Source organism: Urocampus carinirostris, chromosome 7 (genome assembly GCF_059441175.1).
Source record: "Urocampus carinirostris isolate Australia breed hairy pipefish chromosome 7, RoL_Ucar_1.0, whole genome shotgun sequence".
NCBI classification, from domain to species: domain Eukaryota; kingdom Metazoa; phylum Chordata; class Actinopteri; order Syngnathiformes; family Syngnathidae; genus Urocampus; species Urocampus carinirostris.
In genome coordinates, this window is record NC_142355.1 from 4,658,546 (window position 1) to 4,677,109 (window position 18,564).

At 41.4% G+C, this 18,564-nt stretch overlaps 1 protein-coding gene across 1 annotated transcript in view; it reads right to left on the bottom strand.

The window, feature by feature from the left end:
• The window catches only part of LOC148362152 (protein FAM107B-like), a 42,312-nt gene extending 33,441 nt beyond the window's left edge, over window positions 1–8,871 (bottom strand). The window contains exon 1 of the mRNA XM_088339575.1: window positions 8,693–8,871. The gene's annotated coding sequence lies outside the window, so the exon portion shown is untranslated. The remainder of the gene's footprint in view (window positions 1–8,692) is intronic.
• Window positions 8,872–18,564: the final 9,693 nt, after the last annotated feature.

Here is an 18,564-nt window from a genome sequence, read left to right on the forward strand (position 1 = left end):
GATTTTTGAGCATGCGAGTCCCCGGGACCCATCACTTTTCAGAGATAAAATTAACACTGCATAGAGGATCATTTAACTTCTGTAAATAGTCAACTCCCTCTGCCTCAATAGTCATCAAGGACTGTGCTCATCCTGTTTTGATTTTGTCTCATACATTTCCTTCTGGCAAACGCTACAGTCAGATTATAAAAAATGCTCAAAATGTTTCTTTCCTGGAGAAGTAACTACTGTGTTTGACCTCTTACATTAACTTCAAGGACGCTACTATGAAATCGTAACAGACGCTTCAAGTTCGGATGCATCATGAAATATATTCAGAGATACAGTGGAACCTCGGTTTTCGAACGCCTCTCCGTTCGAACAAATCGGTGTCCGACCAAAAATTTAGAAATTCTTGCTTCGCTGTTCGGTCAAAAAAATCGGAGTTCGAACGCCGGTAATGCATGAGTGCGTACGCTAGAGTGCGATGCTGAGCGGCGTACGGGTGTTTTAGCCCCTTATTATGCCTCCGGAGAAAGTCAGTGCAAGCGCAAAGTTGCTACAGGTGAAAAAAGAAAAGTAATGCGTACAACTATTGCATTTCAGAAAGAAATAATAGCAAAATATGAAGGAGGTCTGCTGACCACCACAAAGGTAAGAAATCCTATTCATAAGATTACGATAATGCGAACATACGATTAGCCTGGGTTAGCTTTAAGTTTACGTTAAACATTCAGGGTGTTGGAACGGAGCCCAACATTGAGGGTGTTGGAACGGAGCCCCCATTCCAATGAACCGCTCACCACTTGTTGTGGAGGCCCGGGTGCTAAATGACTTGCAGACGACCTGATTTTTTTATTTTTACACGTTCATGTTAGCGTAATCTTTCGTACGGAAGATTACGATAACGCGGAAGTACGATTAGCCCGAGTTAGCTTTATGTTTACGTTAAACATTCAAGGTAAACATTCAGGGTGTTGGAACGGATTAAAAGATTTACATTATTTTTAATGGGAAAAATGATTTCGGTGATCGAACAAATCGGTTTTCGAACAGGGTTCTGGAACGGATTATGGTTGAGAACCGAGGTTCCACTGTAGTTTTAATGGAGTTTGTTTACTCACATGTTAATCAGTTAGATTAATCTCTATGAAACTGTTCTTTACACTGAGACGAATTTAGAAGACATCGTTTTTAGTTTCACAGGGACTTCAAAAGGCCATAACGCATAGCCCTACTTTAGCCTTACACGGTGGTTAACTCTGCAGCCTCTAAAAGGTTTTACAAGGGGATTAAATACAGTTCCATGGGTGGAAATCTGAGCAAATTGTAATGGCTACCCAAGTTCCCGCTGTACCCCAAAAGCATGAATCAAGTTGCATCCGGCTGTGCACTGTCAACTTGGGTTTGATGGGAAAAAAACAAGTCTTTGTTAATCTGCTCCACTTCCACATTGAAACCTTTGTGCACTACTAGAGTGTTTCCCCCTCCTATAAACTGGTAGGGGGCGTCCCGCCTCCCTCCTGGATTTGTACTGGCTAAGCCCGGCGGGGATCTACCATCTCATTGGCTGCACCAGCGCACACAGCGGAGGATTTGGGAGGTTCTCCTTTGTTTACATGCTGGCTGGGAAAAACCAAAAACAACTGTTACCTTGGGCAACCGGGTGATCCCCAACAATCCATACGAGAGCGCATGCACTCATTGTTCTCCTTGATCCATGATGTTGAAAATGCCATGATGTGAATGTTTAACTTAGCAAACTTGACGATTGCGCAACAATCTTGTACAGGTGAACACTATACTGAATGCGACTTTGGGCTGCAAGAAGGCTGTGTTTGAACAAGAAATATACAGTAAATCTTGATACCAGATAACTAACAGTTTAATCAAATCTGCAGAAGGAAAAACGCTCAATCATCTTTTACTTTAAAAGACCGAAATGTTAGTTATTGGTCCATCTAAATGCCGCGACTTATTCTCTAAAACTGCTGTAAACATTGACAAATGCCACGTCACACAGAAAATTACTAGAACCGCTTTCTTCCATCTTCGTAACATTGCTAAAATTCGTCCTATACTGTCTCAGTCGGATGCGGAGATTATAATTCACGCGTTTGTTACCTCCCGTCTCGATGACTGTAATGCACTAATCTCCGGTATTCCGTTGACCAGACTCAAGAGTCTTCAGCTGGTACAAAATGCAGCAGCGAGGCTTTCAACTAGGACAAAATGTCCGATCACATCACCCCAATTTTGGCTAACCTGCATTGGCTCCCTGTTAGCCTAAGATGTGATTTCAAAGTTCTCTTATTAGTATACAAAATCATACATGGACTTTCCCCCTCATATCTTTCAGATCTGATTTCCCCCTATGTTCCGACCAGAAGCCTTCGTTCTGAGAACGTCGGTCTTCTGGTGATCCCAAGAGCCAAGAAGTGTTCCGCAGGTTCGAGAGCATTTTCCATCCGAGCACCGGTGTCGTGGAATGCTCTTCCCCGAGATCCGATCTGCAACCTCAGTGGAAATGTTTAAATCTAAGCTTAAAACTCTTTTCTACTCTATAGCATATGAATAACCTAAACTGCTTATGTGTAATAACCTGTGAAGCCCTTTGAGACTCTTTGAGATTAAGGGCTATACAAATAAAAATGACTTGACGGAGCTTGGCCAGTGACATCAGTCCTCAAGGGCTTCTAAAAACTTGCTACGCACGCTAATGGACCAATATCATGATTGAAGGCTTGTGATTGCAAAGCCCAATCAATAGGGTTCTTTGTATGAAGTGTCTCATAGGTCTGTGCCTTTGTTTGAATATTGAATGTTTATCTTATCTCATTTATGAGTAAATCAACATACGTGCCGTGCAAATATACAGACTGCATGACTGGCTTCTACATGGCACAACCGCACTGGAAAGTCAATACCTGAATCGTGATATTATAATCTAAAGCCCGGAGGTCGATGTAAACTGAGCTTTTGTCCTATTGAGCCAGCCACATGTACCTTGGATTCCAAATAGTTCATTCATAGGATCAACAGCTCATAAAGACAGCAGAAGGCCAAAACACAAAAACATCAGAAGATATTAATAAAAGCATGCAGCATAATGTTAATCCGATACAGTATACTCTATGGCACTAAACGACCAAAATAAAAAGCACATCTGTTCTTAATCACTCGAGACAACATAAAACATTCATTTTTGGCAAAGTAGGCCATGTCGGTCTTTGATTTCAAATTTACTTAATAGGAAGACCACTTTCACACAAGCTAGCGATGACATTTTCAAACAAATTGGTTATTCTCATTAATGGTAAATTAGTAATTGATGGACTTCCAAAAATTCATTAATTTAATTATTTATAATTTAAAAGGATGGACATTTCATTTTGAAAGGGAATACTATAGAGTACCGTATTTTCCGCACTATACGGCGCACCGGGTTATAGGGCGCACCCCGGAAAAATAGTTTTTGGTCCTATATTTTCCATACATAAGGTGTACCAGATTATGAGGCGCTACAATGGGAACGTCGACAAAACAGTCAGATAGTTCAGTCAAACTTATTACCCCCTTAACATTCCGAAAGCTTGCAAAGACGCAAATACGTGTCGAGAACACGTGCGGATGCGGTGTCCGTACGATGTCACTCAAATGCATCGTTCCATCATTCGGAAGGTCAAAGTCTTGGGATTCAAGAAATGCCAACAATTCCTTAGTTTCTATTTTCTTTTTCGCTCGCAACTTTACTGTGCATATGACAATAAACACTTGGAATTGAGTTTAATTTAAAAATAGACACTCCATTCCATCCATTATCTGCACCGCTTATCACAGAAACATCGAGTTCAGTCTGAAACAAGATACAGGGATAATATATAGCCGGAGTAGCTCACCGAAGTCGTTGTGTTCATAATAATGTGCAGCCAATGTCCTCTTATATCCGTGAGGGTAGTAAATCTAGGAGAATAAAATATTTACAAATACAGAATAGAAAAAAATGCTTTCTGTATTCCGTCAGCCACGTGCTATACGCATTCATCTTTTTCGGCCAATTGCAGGCTTTGTTTTGCCGTTCAGGCCAATGCCAGCCTGTAAATGATAAAAAAAGATCCGCCTCTTGACCTCCGAATAACTTTAGCCAATAGTGATCGATTCAAATGATGATTGACACATTGGTTAGCCAATGAAACGCCGGTAAATAAATCCCAGCATACACCGCGGACTACTTGGCGTTCGGGGGAAAATCGAGTTGGCGGCTGCAAGTTAGTTGGAAGACTTTGCGACTTAATATTGATCCATAAATAAGGCGCACTGTATTATAAGGCGCATGGTCAGCTTTTGAAAAAAATAAAGGCTTTTAGGTGGGCCTTATAGTGCGGAAAATACGGTACGTTTTTACCCGAATATTGTTATTTATGTGGCTTGGAGGAACAGGTCACCCGAAACCCATCCCAACTGGCTTATGGTAAAAAGCACCGGCCACCAAGGACTTGTTGCACAGCAGATGACAAAAATCAATATTTCGTCATGAGGTGGAGATTTATTTTCAATGTTAAATGTGCTTTAGAACCATGTAGTCGTTTTAAATAGATACATGGTAACTGCAACGACAAGTGTGCTTTATTGTTACTTTTGAGCATTAGTCTGGTGAACCTTTGAGAAAACAACTTTATAGGGTTTAAGTACGGTTAGCCTCGTTTGGATGTTTGACGCAACTGGTAATCTTTAACTGTAAAAATAACACACTGGGTCCTCTTTTGCAAACAGTTGTTACCCCATCTGCAAATACTATCTTCAATATCTTATTTTTTCAAAGTATAAATACGGGATGAAACATATCAAAAGGTATTTGTTCGGTTGTAGAATTGTTTTCTTACAATATCTTCATAGTAAAAAAATGGTTGCATGCACAAAGTCACCAACTACCGGCCTGTGGACCAGTAATGGGCCAAGGATCATTAGTTACAGGGCCGCACAGAAAGAAATTAAAGTTTTGCGAAAAAAAGTTATATTTTGATTATACTGTATATAACACCGAACCTCTTGTGTGGAGTTTGCATGTTCTTCCTGTGCTTGCGTGGGTTTCCTCCGGGCACTCTGGTTTCCTCCCACCTTCCAAAAACATGCATGTTAGGTGAATTGGCCGATCCAAATTGTCCCTGGGTTTGAATGAGAGAGTGAGTTGTCTGTCTCTGTGTGTCCTGCGATTGGCTGGCAACCAGTTCAGGGAGTACCCTGCCCACTGCCCGATGATAGCTGGGATGGGCTCCAGCGCCCCCGCGTCCCTACTGAGGATAAGCGGTGCAGATAATGGATGCATAAAACACGCATTTTTAACACAAAAAATAACAGAAAGATTGTGTGCGTACTAAACACAAAGTTTTATAGCAGTATATAACCATATTTGAGCAATTATTATCCGTTAAAAATATAGCACAATATTAGATGCAAAGGGAATTAAACTCGGACCGGTGAGTGCCAAATCCTAGCCACTCTACCTATGGCTCGCGAACCATATACAGCCCTTTTTATGAGTACATATGGCTTAGAGATGAAATTTGACTGAAGCACATTTCTCTGAGGCATTCCAAAGTCAGGTGATGGATGCCAATTTTGGTACAACCAAAGCCATTGCAACACTGAAGTCCAATATCTAAATAGTGCTTTTCAACTACAGTTCACAGTCAGGGTTTCACATAAACGTACCCCGTTTTGGTGGTAGGTAATTAAGAAATGTTTAAATGGAAGCTCATTAAACTATGTATGTTCACTGTTGAGATACTTTATCATTAAAGCCCACAAAAAGAACTGTAAACCACTCAGAGATTGGGTGAGCCGTAAAGGTGGGCGGATCTCTGAACACAGCGCAAGGCATTCCCTTCGTTCCCTAGCTCAGTGCAGTCTGCACTGGAGGTAAATATGACAAAAACCTTATCGTTTGCATTATTTTTTAACATTTTTACAAAAGAACTTTGCTTGCATGTTTTGAAACCATTATTTGGGACATGCATGACGGTCAAAATTTGTTCCACCACTCTTAATAAGTGAGGACGTGAGACTAATTTTAAGTGGTATATTATTGATGTGGAACACAGTCTCTGGTAAAATTATGATTTCATAGATTTGATCAAATCATCAAATGTCACGCATTAAAATAAAATGTGCTGAAGAGTAAGCTTTTGTTTGTAGAGCTAGTTTAGAGGTTTTGTTGAATTTTGTTCTAAAACATAAATGGTAATTGGTCTGCATTTATATAGTGCTTTTCAAGTCAATGACCTCGCAAAGCAATTTACAATGTGCTTCACACTCACCCATTCACACACAACTCACACACCAATAGCGGCCATGCAGTAATGCAAGGCGCCGACCTGCTTATAAAGAGTGTCCGTCTCAATTTAAGGATTATTATCATTACTGTTATTACTCGGGCTCCGGGAATATTATGTGACATTAAATCGGGCCGAGGTAGAGAAAAGGTTGGGGATCACTGTCCTACACAAAAAGCTATAAGCCTAGGAAATGGCGGAAACTGCAATAAAATATGCAAAACAGCCATGTCTTGAAGGCAAAAACCTTTGCAGCGGAGTGCTTGAATGCAGCAAGTGACTTTACTTTCAAAGATTTAGCGTGGCATTTGTTGAAACGCACCAACAGCAAGGCCTGAACAGTCAACTCAACAATTTCAACTAGTACTGGAAGTCTAAAGGATCATTGTATTCTGCTGACTCACACATGTTTAAACAAACAGCACGGTTTTCATACTGTATTATACGATCAACGTGACTACACACCCAAATCCTTACCCAAATACTTGGGTTTTCAAGGTCAAAACACACACAGAAACTTGGTAATGATACACCCCGAGAGATGACCCAGAACCACTAATGGACATGTAGGACCGTCGAGAATAGAAACTTTCTGAATTTCATTCACTCCGAAATTCCTTCGAGCACCCATACTGTAAGGAGCATTCCATTTATAATGTTTGCAACAAAAAATGCCCCGACAGCATCCACACTTGCGGGAAACAAGAGACGGGAACAAAGGAGGGAGGGTTCAAAGATCAGAAAACAGATGTAAATCCTTTCGCAAACGCCACTGCAAATGAGTAACACATGTAAGGGTGCCTTCAATTTGGTGCCTGTTAGGACAGCTCCCGTCTCGATTACTGTAATGCACTACTCTCCGGTCTCCCGAAGTCCAGAATCAAGAGTCTTCAGCTGGTACAAAATGCTGCAGCGAGGCTTTTAACTAGGACAAAAAAGTCCGATCACATCACGCCGATTTTGGCCAACCTGCATTGGCTCCCTGTTAGCCTAAGATGTGATTTCAAGGTTCTCTTAGTATTATACAAAATCAGACACTGACTTGCTCCCTCATATCTTTCAGATCTGATTTCCCCCTATGTTCCGGTCCGAAGCCTTTGTACTGAGAGCGCCGGTCTTCTGGTGATCCCAAGAGCCAAGAAGTGTTCCGCTGGTTCGAGAGCGTTCTCCATCCGGGCACTGGTGCTTAGGAGTGCTCTCCCCCCTGAGATTCAATCTTCAACCTCAGTGGAAATGTTTAAATCTAAGCTTAAAACACACTTTTCTACTCTAGCATATGTTAACCAATACCTTTCATGGACAATATCTCTGTATTATTTGTGATTGCAACATCCTTTGCTGTCTGGTAATCCTGAAAGGGGGATGCCACATGTGCGGTCCCTTCTCAAGGTTTCCTCATTTTCCTAATGTTGAGGTTTTTCCTTGCCCTCATGTTAGTTCCAGATCAGGGGATGGTGTAATAATAGTCTGAAAAAAATAGTCTGTGTAATAACCTGTGAAGCCCTTTGAGACTTTGTAATTAAGGGCTATACAAATAAAAATGACTTGACTAGTGCATCTGTCCACCATTCCAAGGAAAAGAGCCAGTAACTTCAGCATAGGACAGGACACCGGCTGTCACCCTGGCTACTGCTGTCACACATGGTCCTCCAACCACAAAGTTGGGGAATGTTGCTCTTTCGCCAACTCCTGCACCTCTCATTTTTTTTCATGAAATTTGAGGTTTATAGAATTTGGGTTAAAGATTGACCCCAGCACGGATTTACACACGCTTTAACAAACCTGTTGCAACATACAGAACAATTGCACAACAGTGGGTGACTGTTGACAGCACAAATTCCAATTTACGTCATGACTTACCTTGAAAGGCAGTCTTAATAGCTATATTTATCAATTCATTCTCAGTTACCTGTCAAGACATCATGGGCAACCGCTGCACGTGTCATTGTTTGATGCACGAAACATTCAACGCAATAAAGGCACGCTACAATAAAATATTCTTGAACGTCAACCAAACGATCACCGTGCATCTAGTGTCACACAAAAAAACCTAAAAGTTGAAAACTGAAGCATAAATTGGAAAGTGTTAACTATACAAAACGTTTACGTTCTACCCCCGTCCCGTTGGCTGACTGTCGCGCCTGAACACAAGGAGAACAAAAGAGTTTGTATTTTCAAAATCTACCAAATTTCCTCTCTTCATCTTTGGTGTTCACGCTATGCGAACGGAACACAGAGCGTCCATCACACACACACCCAAAACAAAAAACACGGAGAACCAGCGGTTTTACAACACCCTCCCGAATGCTTTTGTTACAGAATGCACATGAACGCAACCTCAGGACTGCACGAGACCCAGACGTGCCCGGAACAACACTTACCACAAAGTCAAACGTCGACACGACTTCTTTCTCCCTGATTCCGCACAAAAAAAGTAGTGGAAAAAGTCAAAAGAACCGCATCTCTTGATAACGGCTTAGCTTAGCTTTGAGGTTTGTATTCTTCTTTTGGAAACTGCCAACCCATACGCCCCATACGCACACTCAGCCGCGGACCACACGATATGTACATTTCAGAGTAGTGGGCGGGGTGTAGTGACGTCACATAGAGGCGACTCCCCTTCTCCTCACTAACATTTGTACAATGATGAACTGTCTATATTGTCTTTAATATCCAGGGTTGGGTAGGGTTACTTTAACTTGATTACTTTCAATTACTTTTGGATGACTCCAATACCAAATATGCTAATAAAAGGCGAAATAAACTAAATATGAATAAAATGACTAAATTTTGTGCAGGCTTGGGGAGTATCGGAATACATGGAACGGCAAAAAGGATGTTGGCAAGCTGTTTGGATTTATTTTCATTTTCTTTCTGTGGCATTTTATGTTAGTTTTTCCGGAGATCAAAGCCAGGAGAGACAGCTTACCACGTGTTGTGAGTCATCATTTTATTCATATTTAGTTTCTTTTGTCTTTTATTGGCATATTTGGTATTGGAGTCATCCAAAAGTAATTGAAAGTAATCCAGTTAAAGTAACCCTACCCAACCCTGTTGATATCAACGTTGTTCAATATTGTATGCAACGAGATTGACCATAGCACTCCAAGGTAAACATGGAATAAAGACTTTAACATAAAAAAAAAAATAAAAGACTTTCAGGATGGGAGGCAGAAACAAATATGTACATTGGAACCTCGGTTCTTGACCATAATCCGTTCCAGAACCCTGTTCGATAACCGATTTGTTCGATCACTGAAATCATTTTTCCCATTAAAAATAATGTAAATCGTTTTAATCCGTTCCAACACCCAGAATGTTTACCTTGAATGTTTAACGTAAACATAAAGCTAACCCAGGCTAATCGTACGTTCGCGTTATTGTAATCTTCCGTACGAAAGATTACGCTAACATGAACGTGTAAAATAAAAAAAAATCAGGTCGTTTACAAGTCATTTAGCACCCGGGTCTCCACAACAAGTGGTGAGCGGTTCATTGGAAAGGGGGCTCTGTTCCAACACCCTGAATGTTGGGCTCTGTTCCAGCACCCTGAATGTTTACCTTGAATGTTTAACGTAAACATAAAGCTAACCCAGGCTAATCGTACGTTCGCGTTATCGTAATCTTTCGTACGGTACGTGTAAAAAACAAAAAAGGAAAAAAAAAGGATAAAGAAAAGAATTAGGAATAAGATTTCTTACCTTTGTGGCGGTCAGCAGAAGGCGCGGGCAAGATCAGACACTCGCACAACTCCTTCATATTTTGCTATTATTTCTTTCTTAAATGCAATAGTTGTACGCACTACTTTTCTTTTTTCACCTGTAGCAACTTTGCTGCTTGCACTGACTTTCTTCGGAGGCATATTTAGGGCTGAAACACTACGTACACCTTTATTAAAAGCGAAAGCAAAACTAAGCACGTCCGCACACGATAACAGTTGGTCACGAAAAGAGCGATCTACACCCGTACGCCGCTCAGCATCGCACCCTAGCGTACGCACTCACACATTATCAGCGTTCGAACTCCGTTTTTTTGACCGAACAACGAAGCAAGAATTTCTCGAAATTTTTGGTCCGGACTCCGATTTGTTCGAACTGAGAGGCGTTCGAAAACCGAGGTTCCACTGTACTGTATAACGTAGTCTTTAGAGCAGGGGTTGGGAACCGTTTTGACCCAAAGAGCCATTATATAATAATTTGATTTTTTTTTTTTTTGAGAAAGTCATACTATCCACCCGTCCATCCATTTTCTTCTGCTTATCCAGGGTCTGGTCCGGAGGCAGCAGCCCAGACCTCCCAATCCCCACCCACTTCATCCAGCTCATCTGACAGGATCCCGAGGCGTTCCCAGGCCAGCCTAGAGACGTAGTCTCTTCAGTGTGTCCTGGGTCGAGCCAAGGGCCTCCTGCCCGTGGCACATGCCCGGAACCCCCCCACGAGGGAGCTGTCCACGATGCATCCTTGTCAGATGTTCGAGCCACCTCAACTGGCTCAATGTGAAGGAGCAGGAACCCTACACTCAGTCCCTCCCGATGACCGAGCTTCTCACCCTATATCTGAGGGAGAGCCTAGCCACCCTGCAGAGGAAACTCATTTCAGCCACTTGTATCAGGGATATTGTTCTTTCGGTCCCGACCCACAGTTCATGACCATAGGTGAGGGAAGGAACGTAGATTGATCATTAAATTGAGAGCTGAGCCCATCTTAGCTCCTTCTTCACCACAACGGACTGCTACATGGTCTGCATGACAGCAGACGCTGCATCGATCCATCTGTCGGTCTCCCTTTTCATTCTACCCTCGCTCAAAACCCCGAGACACTTGAACTTTTCCACTTGGGGCAGGATCTCTTCCCCGACCCGGAAAGAGCATGCCAAACCTTTCCAACTGAAAACTAGGCTGACTTGCTGTTCGGAAGTCGCCTTCCATGGCTTTGCCAAACTCTTCCCACGCCCGTGTTTTTTACCTCGGAGACTACCAAAGCCGCATTCCACTTGGACAGCCGATACCTGTCAGCTGCTTCCGTAGTCCCACAGGCCAGCAGTGGCGGATAAAACCTCTTCAGCTTGATGGGATCGTTTCCCGCCGGTGACCAGTTAAGCACCTCGGCATCCAAGTTGGCCATGCTTTCGTCCCTCCAGATGAAACGGGACACAAGAAAGCGACCATGTAACTCGGGTCAAGGTGACACAACACACTCTTCTGTTCAACAGCAGGGTCTAACGGCTTTCACTGGTTTACCCCTGCCGCGTCATACAAGTGCCCTGCCCATCCCTTAGAACGCGTCCAAATATCACACTTTCCTTTCACAACACCTCTCCACTCATTCCTATCACCAACAAGAGCTCAGGCTTCCATTATATTTAGACCTCTGAGTTGGCATTTCAATATATTGATTTCTTTTGAATAGTGACTGAACAAAAAAGCAGATGGCCACAAAACAAGACAAGGACAAGAAGGAAGCAGTGTGCATATTTAACAATTGTGTTGTCAATGGATTTCCAAAACAGGTACATACTGTTGTTTTCGTAATACCAAAATCCTCATCTCATCTCTTTAGCTGCACCGCTTATCCTCAGTAGGGTCGCGGGGGTGCTGGAGCCCATCCCAGCGATCATCGGGCAGTGGACACCCTGAACTGGTTGCCAGCCAATCACAGGGCACACAGGGACAGACAACTCGCTCGCTCATTCACACCTAGGGACAATTTGGACCGGCCAATTCACCTGAAAATGCATGTTTTTGGAATGTGGGAGGAAACCGGAGTGCCCGGAGGAAACCCACGCAAGCACGGGGAGAACATACAAACTCCGCACAGGAAGGAAACCAAAATTGTTTGGTATAAAATGTATAGATAGTAGATAATGAACTGATGAGACCTAGGTGTGGCCAAAAAAAGCTATTTAATCTGCCAGTGAAGCCGGAGAGAAAGCCACTAGCTGGCTGTGGCTCTAAAGGGCAGATTCATAAACTGCTACTGGGACGCAAGCCGAGGGGTGAGCAACCTCGGCTTGGTCACCTGCAAGAGTGTCCGATGTTGTGAGCAGGGTTGGGTAGGGTTACTTATACTGGATTACTTTCAATTATTTTGGATTACTCCAATACCAAATATGCTAATAAAAGACAAAATAAACTAAATATGAATAAAATGATGACTCACAACACGTGCTAAGCTTTCTCTCCTGGCTTTGATCTCCAGCAAAACTAACATAAAATGCGACAGAAACAAAATGAAAAGAAATCCAAATAGCTTGCCATCATCATTTTTGCCGTTCCATGTATTCCGTTACTCCCCAAGCCTGCACAAAATTTTGTAATTTTATTCATATTTAGTTTTTTTTGTCTTTTATGAGCATATTTGGTATTGGAGTAATCCAAAAGTAATTGAAAGTAATCATGTTAAAGTAACCCTACCCAACCCTGGTAACACTTGGTGGGGGAAGACATCTTAATGCTCATAGTTGGCTGATGTTATGCTAAGAAACTTTTGAAAATGCTGAAATGTTAGCAGTGACATTCTCCACAGGATGGTTTTGTGTGTGGGAGGATTTATCGACTCGACATTAGAATAAGCAATATATGTAGATCGGTAAAACATACTTAAAAAAAGAACACTATAAATTTAAAAGCAGCAAAATATTATTGTCTGGCCACTGGGCATGAATCTGTTTACAGTACGCAGCCAACGCTCGAAAAGATGCTCCATGATAAGTGATGCCTCTCGGGACGTGTGGCTGGGAAAACTTCCGTTGTGCGTTTTCATCGAGTGCTCATGTTGTCGTAACAGCACTCACTTAATGGTTGCATGGGAAGAGCTTTTAATGCATGTCAAATTCAGTAACTTTAATAGAATATTAGAATAGAATAGAATATACCTTTATTGTCATTGTTACAACATGGGTTGAATAGATGGCGACAACGAAATTGGCCGTGGCACTCCAGGTCCACATTTTACAGTGAGGATAAAGAAAACAAAGAGATACAGCAACAAAGAAGATGTTTGTACTTTCCTTGTTGCATAGGCTTTGTTTTTCTCCGGGGGGTGGTATATGAGGGGGGTGAGGGACAGACAGAGATGGCCGGATCCAACTAGATGTTTGATCTTACTGTACACACGGTCCAGTGTTTTTTCCCTAATTGCTCAGTCCACGTGTTGAATGAATTTGGGAAGTACAGTCCTTAAGCATGCCTGATTAAAGTCAAGTCAGATCAAGTCATTTTTATTTGTATAGCCCTTACTCACAAAGAGTCTCAAAGGGCTTCACAGGTTATTACACAGACTATTTTTTCAGACTGTTATTACACCATCCCCTGATCTGGAACCAACATGAAAGTCGCCGGCGACAATAAAAGCTCATCTACACATAGTGTTTACGTTATATTTTGCATATAGTGCAAAACTAAGGATATTGTAAGATGATTTGTATTTTTTTCCCAACACGGTGGTCGCTGACATGCTTAGCTGTAGTAATGTTCCTCCCTCATTCACTTCTTTGATTATAGTAGATCAGTGTGATCACTCTTCTCCTTTAATTACAGGGGCCCGGTCAGCTGCTAGATGCAGACCCCGAGTATTCTTTCTGATAAAGAGTAATCTTCTTAGCGGTGAAGGATCAGTGTATCTACTTAACCACCATCCTTCTGTTAAATCGGCTCAATAGAATCCCTGATTTGCATGGTGTAGGTTTCCCCGTTTATTTCCTGGAAGAATAACACCCTGGTCCTCTGCTGGTACTCTAGTATTATAAATGCTTCAAACTTCCAAGAATTACGGGAAATGACTAAAAAACGGACGGAGGTCGGACGTTGTTTTTAAGTGAAGCGTCCTTGAGGACCTTTTCAAAATTTCTGACCGTGTGACTAATATGCAGACCATGCTGAACAATAGGATGACTCAAGGGGAGGTCTTCTGACAGAGGTGACACTCCATAGCAAAGAGCGACTTTACAGGAAACAGATGTTTGTGTGAAAACGAACAGTGTATATGCGAGCTTGAAGTTAAAGGCAGAAATGGGTAACTTAACTTTCACAAGTTAAAATGTCAAAAGTGTAACGGGAAGTGTATACTTCAAATGAAGCAAGTTCCCCAAGGTTGCTCGCCTCAGTTTCCGTTTCTGATGATTACAGAGAGATACTGTACTTGTTTTGGTGAGCAGCTGTGATGTCGACTCAAGGTTCAAGGCAGCATATGTCGAGACCAGTGTTCCCTCTAAGCTGCGCGCGCGCGCAATTGCGCACTGCTCGCATATTCTCTGCGCACAAGAAAATCTAGCCGGCGCACAAAAATGAGGGCTCAAAATTACTAATTAAGAAGCGACTTAAGTCAAAGTTACAGTGCATGAAGGTAAAAATACACGGGTTCCCCTGACGTTGTGTTCTAAATGCGGTATTTTGAAGTCGAGTCGAAGTAGAACGAAGTTGAGTGAAGTCAGTAGAGTTTTTCAAGAACCGGCTCCTTTGGCTCGTCTCACTAAAAGGAACCGGCTCTTTCGGGTCCTAAACGGCTCTTCAGGTTGTTTTTGCTACTTTAATCCCAACATGACCAAATATTATGTAAAACTATGCAAAAAATGACTTAAAAGCAGGGGGGAATAATAATAATAATAATAATTTCCTTTGTATTCTCATTCTTTGTAACAATGTACACAGAACGAAATGTCGATACACCTGACCCGTTGTAGCGAGCCGATGCAGCCGCAGCAATAGAACAAAAAGAAAAAAATACCAAAAAGAAAAAGTAGTGAAAAGCTGAGAAAAAAAGAAACAAACGGAAGAGAAAAAAAGAAGGAAAAATTTAGAAAAAAGCCAGAAAAAAAAGAAAGAAATGTAGGAAAAAAGTAAACAGAGAACAAAAAGAGAAAAGTAACAGCTTGGAAAAAATAAACACAATGAGAATTTTTTTTAAAGGAATTTAAAAAAAAAAAGTAGAAAAAAACACAGAAAAAATAAGAAAAAGTTTGTGTTGCATTCAAATAATTTCCAATTATATCAAGTGAATCTTGTTGCCAACGTTATACTTCCACTAAAAAATGTGATTAAGTACTGTTCTGTATCTTGCAACCGACTAAGTAAGCCCCCAAAAATGTTAATATTATGCGACAAAATATATCAGGAAATAAAAAGAAATGGATATCTTGTGAAAGAATTGTAAGAACAAAGGACGTTTGTAGGCCGTACAACCTTTGCAATAGTACATGAGTCAATTCATTCAAAAGAGAAAAATAATTTTGCATTGCCGGGAGACTCAGCAAAATGTAACTCGATGTCAAGTTTTGGACATGTTTGATAATGACTCAGTTGCCACACTTGGGATTGCCGTTGCTCACTGTTGTTTCAAGCGTTGCTCACCGACTTTGTGTGAACGCTCAGACCCGTGGAAAATACCAGGGAACATTGGTCGAGACACACCCAGAATTTTAGTTCGAGGAACCTTTTTAGAGTGGTATAAAATACTCAAAATTCCTTTCAGAACCACTATGTTATTTACTCGGTTTCCGTCGTGGTGACCCTATACCGCTTTCCATGTGCCTGAAGGTGATGATTACTCAAAACTCAACTCTGAGAGCAATGTCGACAAGTTTCATAATATAGAAACAAAGATACCTGTGTCAGTGAAAAGTAAATCTACAGTCACAATTGTAAATCACGATGAAGTAGTATGAAGTGGTGTCTCTTTCTCTCTCTCTGTCTTTTAACCTCTTTTGCTTTAACTTCCTATTTCCCTTTTCTCTCTTTTCTCTTTCTCTCTTCATACCCTTCGCGCTTTCTTTTCTCTTTTCTCTCCTTCTGTCTTTCTATTTCTCTTTGGATTTCTTTCTTCCTCTGTCTTTGTTTTCCCCCTCTCTCACGACTTTTTATCTTTTGTTTCTCACGCTCTCTCCCTCTCTCTCTTTTTCTTTTTTGTCCCGCCCTCTCTCTTTTTCCCTCCCTCTTTCGCTTATTTCTTTGTCTCTCTTTTTCTTTCCCTTTAATCTACTAGTCCGGCCCACGACAAAAAGTTAAAAATGAGAAAAATTTTAAACAGTTAAAATGAGTTTGATTAATTCAAGATTAATTAAAATAAGAGCCAATAAACTGAAAAACAAAAACTAAACTATTAGATGTCTAATTAAAAATGACACAAACAGTGAAGATTGTTCTTTGGTGCCAAACACTGAAAATTATTTTTCAGTGAGATAAAGAATAAAAGATGGCCTAAAAATAATACATTATATTTATTCAGCTGTTTTTTTCTGTTATTAAGTTAAACCAATACTGGCGGATGGAGTTCACAGAACATTCCGTATATATTTTAAATGAAAACACTGCATTTAGTCCCTTGTATAAAAAGGGTAAAATTCAAAGATTTTATATCACTTTTAAAACGGTTCTTTTAAGCTCTTGTGTGGATTTTATTACCGTATTTTCCGCACTATAAGGCGCACCGGGTTATAGGGCGCACCCCCAAAAAAATAGTTTTTGGTCCTATATTTTCCATACATAAGGCGCACTGGATTATAAGGCGCTACAATGGGAACGTGGACAAAACAGTCAGATAGTTCAGTCAAACTTCTTACCCCCTTAACATTCCGAAAGCTTGCAAAGAAGCAAATACGTGTCTCAGACATGTACGGAAACAATGACTTGACTGGTTTGACTAGATACCTTTTAGGCCAGCAAAGTAGGGCTTGCAGGCCCCGACGACGTACCACTTGTATACAGTATACAATACATGCAGTAAGGTTCTGAGTTTTGGGCGGGTTTCTTACTGGAAGTCATGACCTGGGATGGGATTTTGGTCGCCCCTCACTCCAAATGTTGGAGCCAGATGTTTCTGTTATCGTTGAGGGGTTTCCCACACTTCTCATATGTACGCATGCGTCTATGGGGGTCTTGCAAGTGGAAGTCTCTAGTTTTTTTTATCCCTTTTCATGCTATGGGCAGGATACGGTGGTTATCTGCAAGTCACAGGGTGGATTTACAGCTCACGGTTCAAGTCACACTATTATCGGGATTTGTTCTCATGAGGCTCAGTTGCAATACATGTTGTAGTACCAAGGTTGGGTAGGCTTACTTGATTACTTTCAATTACTTTTGGATGACTCCAATACCAAATATGCGAATAAAAGACAAAATAAACTCAATATAAATAAAATGACTACATTTCGTGCAGGCTTGGGGAGTAACGGAAGACATGGAACGGCAAAAATGATGTTGGCAAGCTGTTTGGATTTATTTTCATTTTGTTTCGGTCGCATTGTATGTTAGTTTTGCCGGAGATCAAAGAGATCAAAGCCAGGAGAGAAAGCTTACCACGTGTTGTGAGTCATCATTTTATTCATATTAAGTTTATTTTGTCTTTTATTAGCATATTTGGTATTAGAGTAATCCAAAAGTAATTGAAAGTAATCCAGTTAAAGTAACCCTACCCAACCCTGGTAGTACTCAAAGGAGGATATAAAAACCTTAGCATGGATTTTGTCCTACAGACCTACACGTGTGATAAAATTGAACATCAGGCAGTCTTTACCAGTTTTAAATAAATAAGAGCGATGCATTTCATTAGTTCATCTATTATCTAATGTTAGAATGGAAGAATAGAATAGAATTTACTTTTATTGTCATTCTTTGTAACCATGCACACAGAACGAAATGTCGATACACCTGACCCGTACAGTTAAACTATAGCGAGCCGATGCAGCCGCAGCCAAACAGGGCGCCGCCATTTTAGACCCGACTGCTGTGTTGGGAGTCATTAGGTGACCAAATCCCCCAATTCCAACCCTTAATGCCGATTGCAAAGCAGGGAGGCAATGGGTACCAATGTTGTAAGTATGACTCGGCCGAGGCTTGAACCAGCGACCTGTCTCAGTCAAGAGTTCCCAAAGCGCTTTACAGTGTGCTTCACATTTTGCAACAGCGGCCGTGCAGCCATGTAAGGCGCTAACCTTCTTATTGGGGGCATTAGGGGTTCAGTGTCTTTCCCAAGGACACTTCGAACTGCGATCTCTTGATCCCAAGACGAGCGCTCTACCTCCTGAGCCACTGTCACCACAAAAACTACGAGCCAGCCAGGAGTTGAACCTAGAATCTTCTGATCCGTTGCCTGACGCGTTATCTATTGCGCCACTGGCCCTACAATGTTCTAGTTGTCCCGGAATCTATCCCATCTGTCTGCAGGTTATAACCTTATCTAGCACAAAAACAGAAGTGACTGAAAATAAACATTTCAACAGACTAGCTCTACCTCCTGAGCCACTGCCGCCACAAAAACTA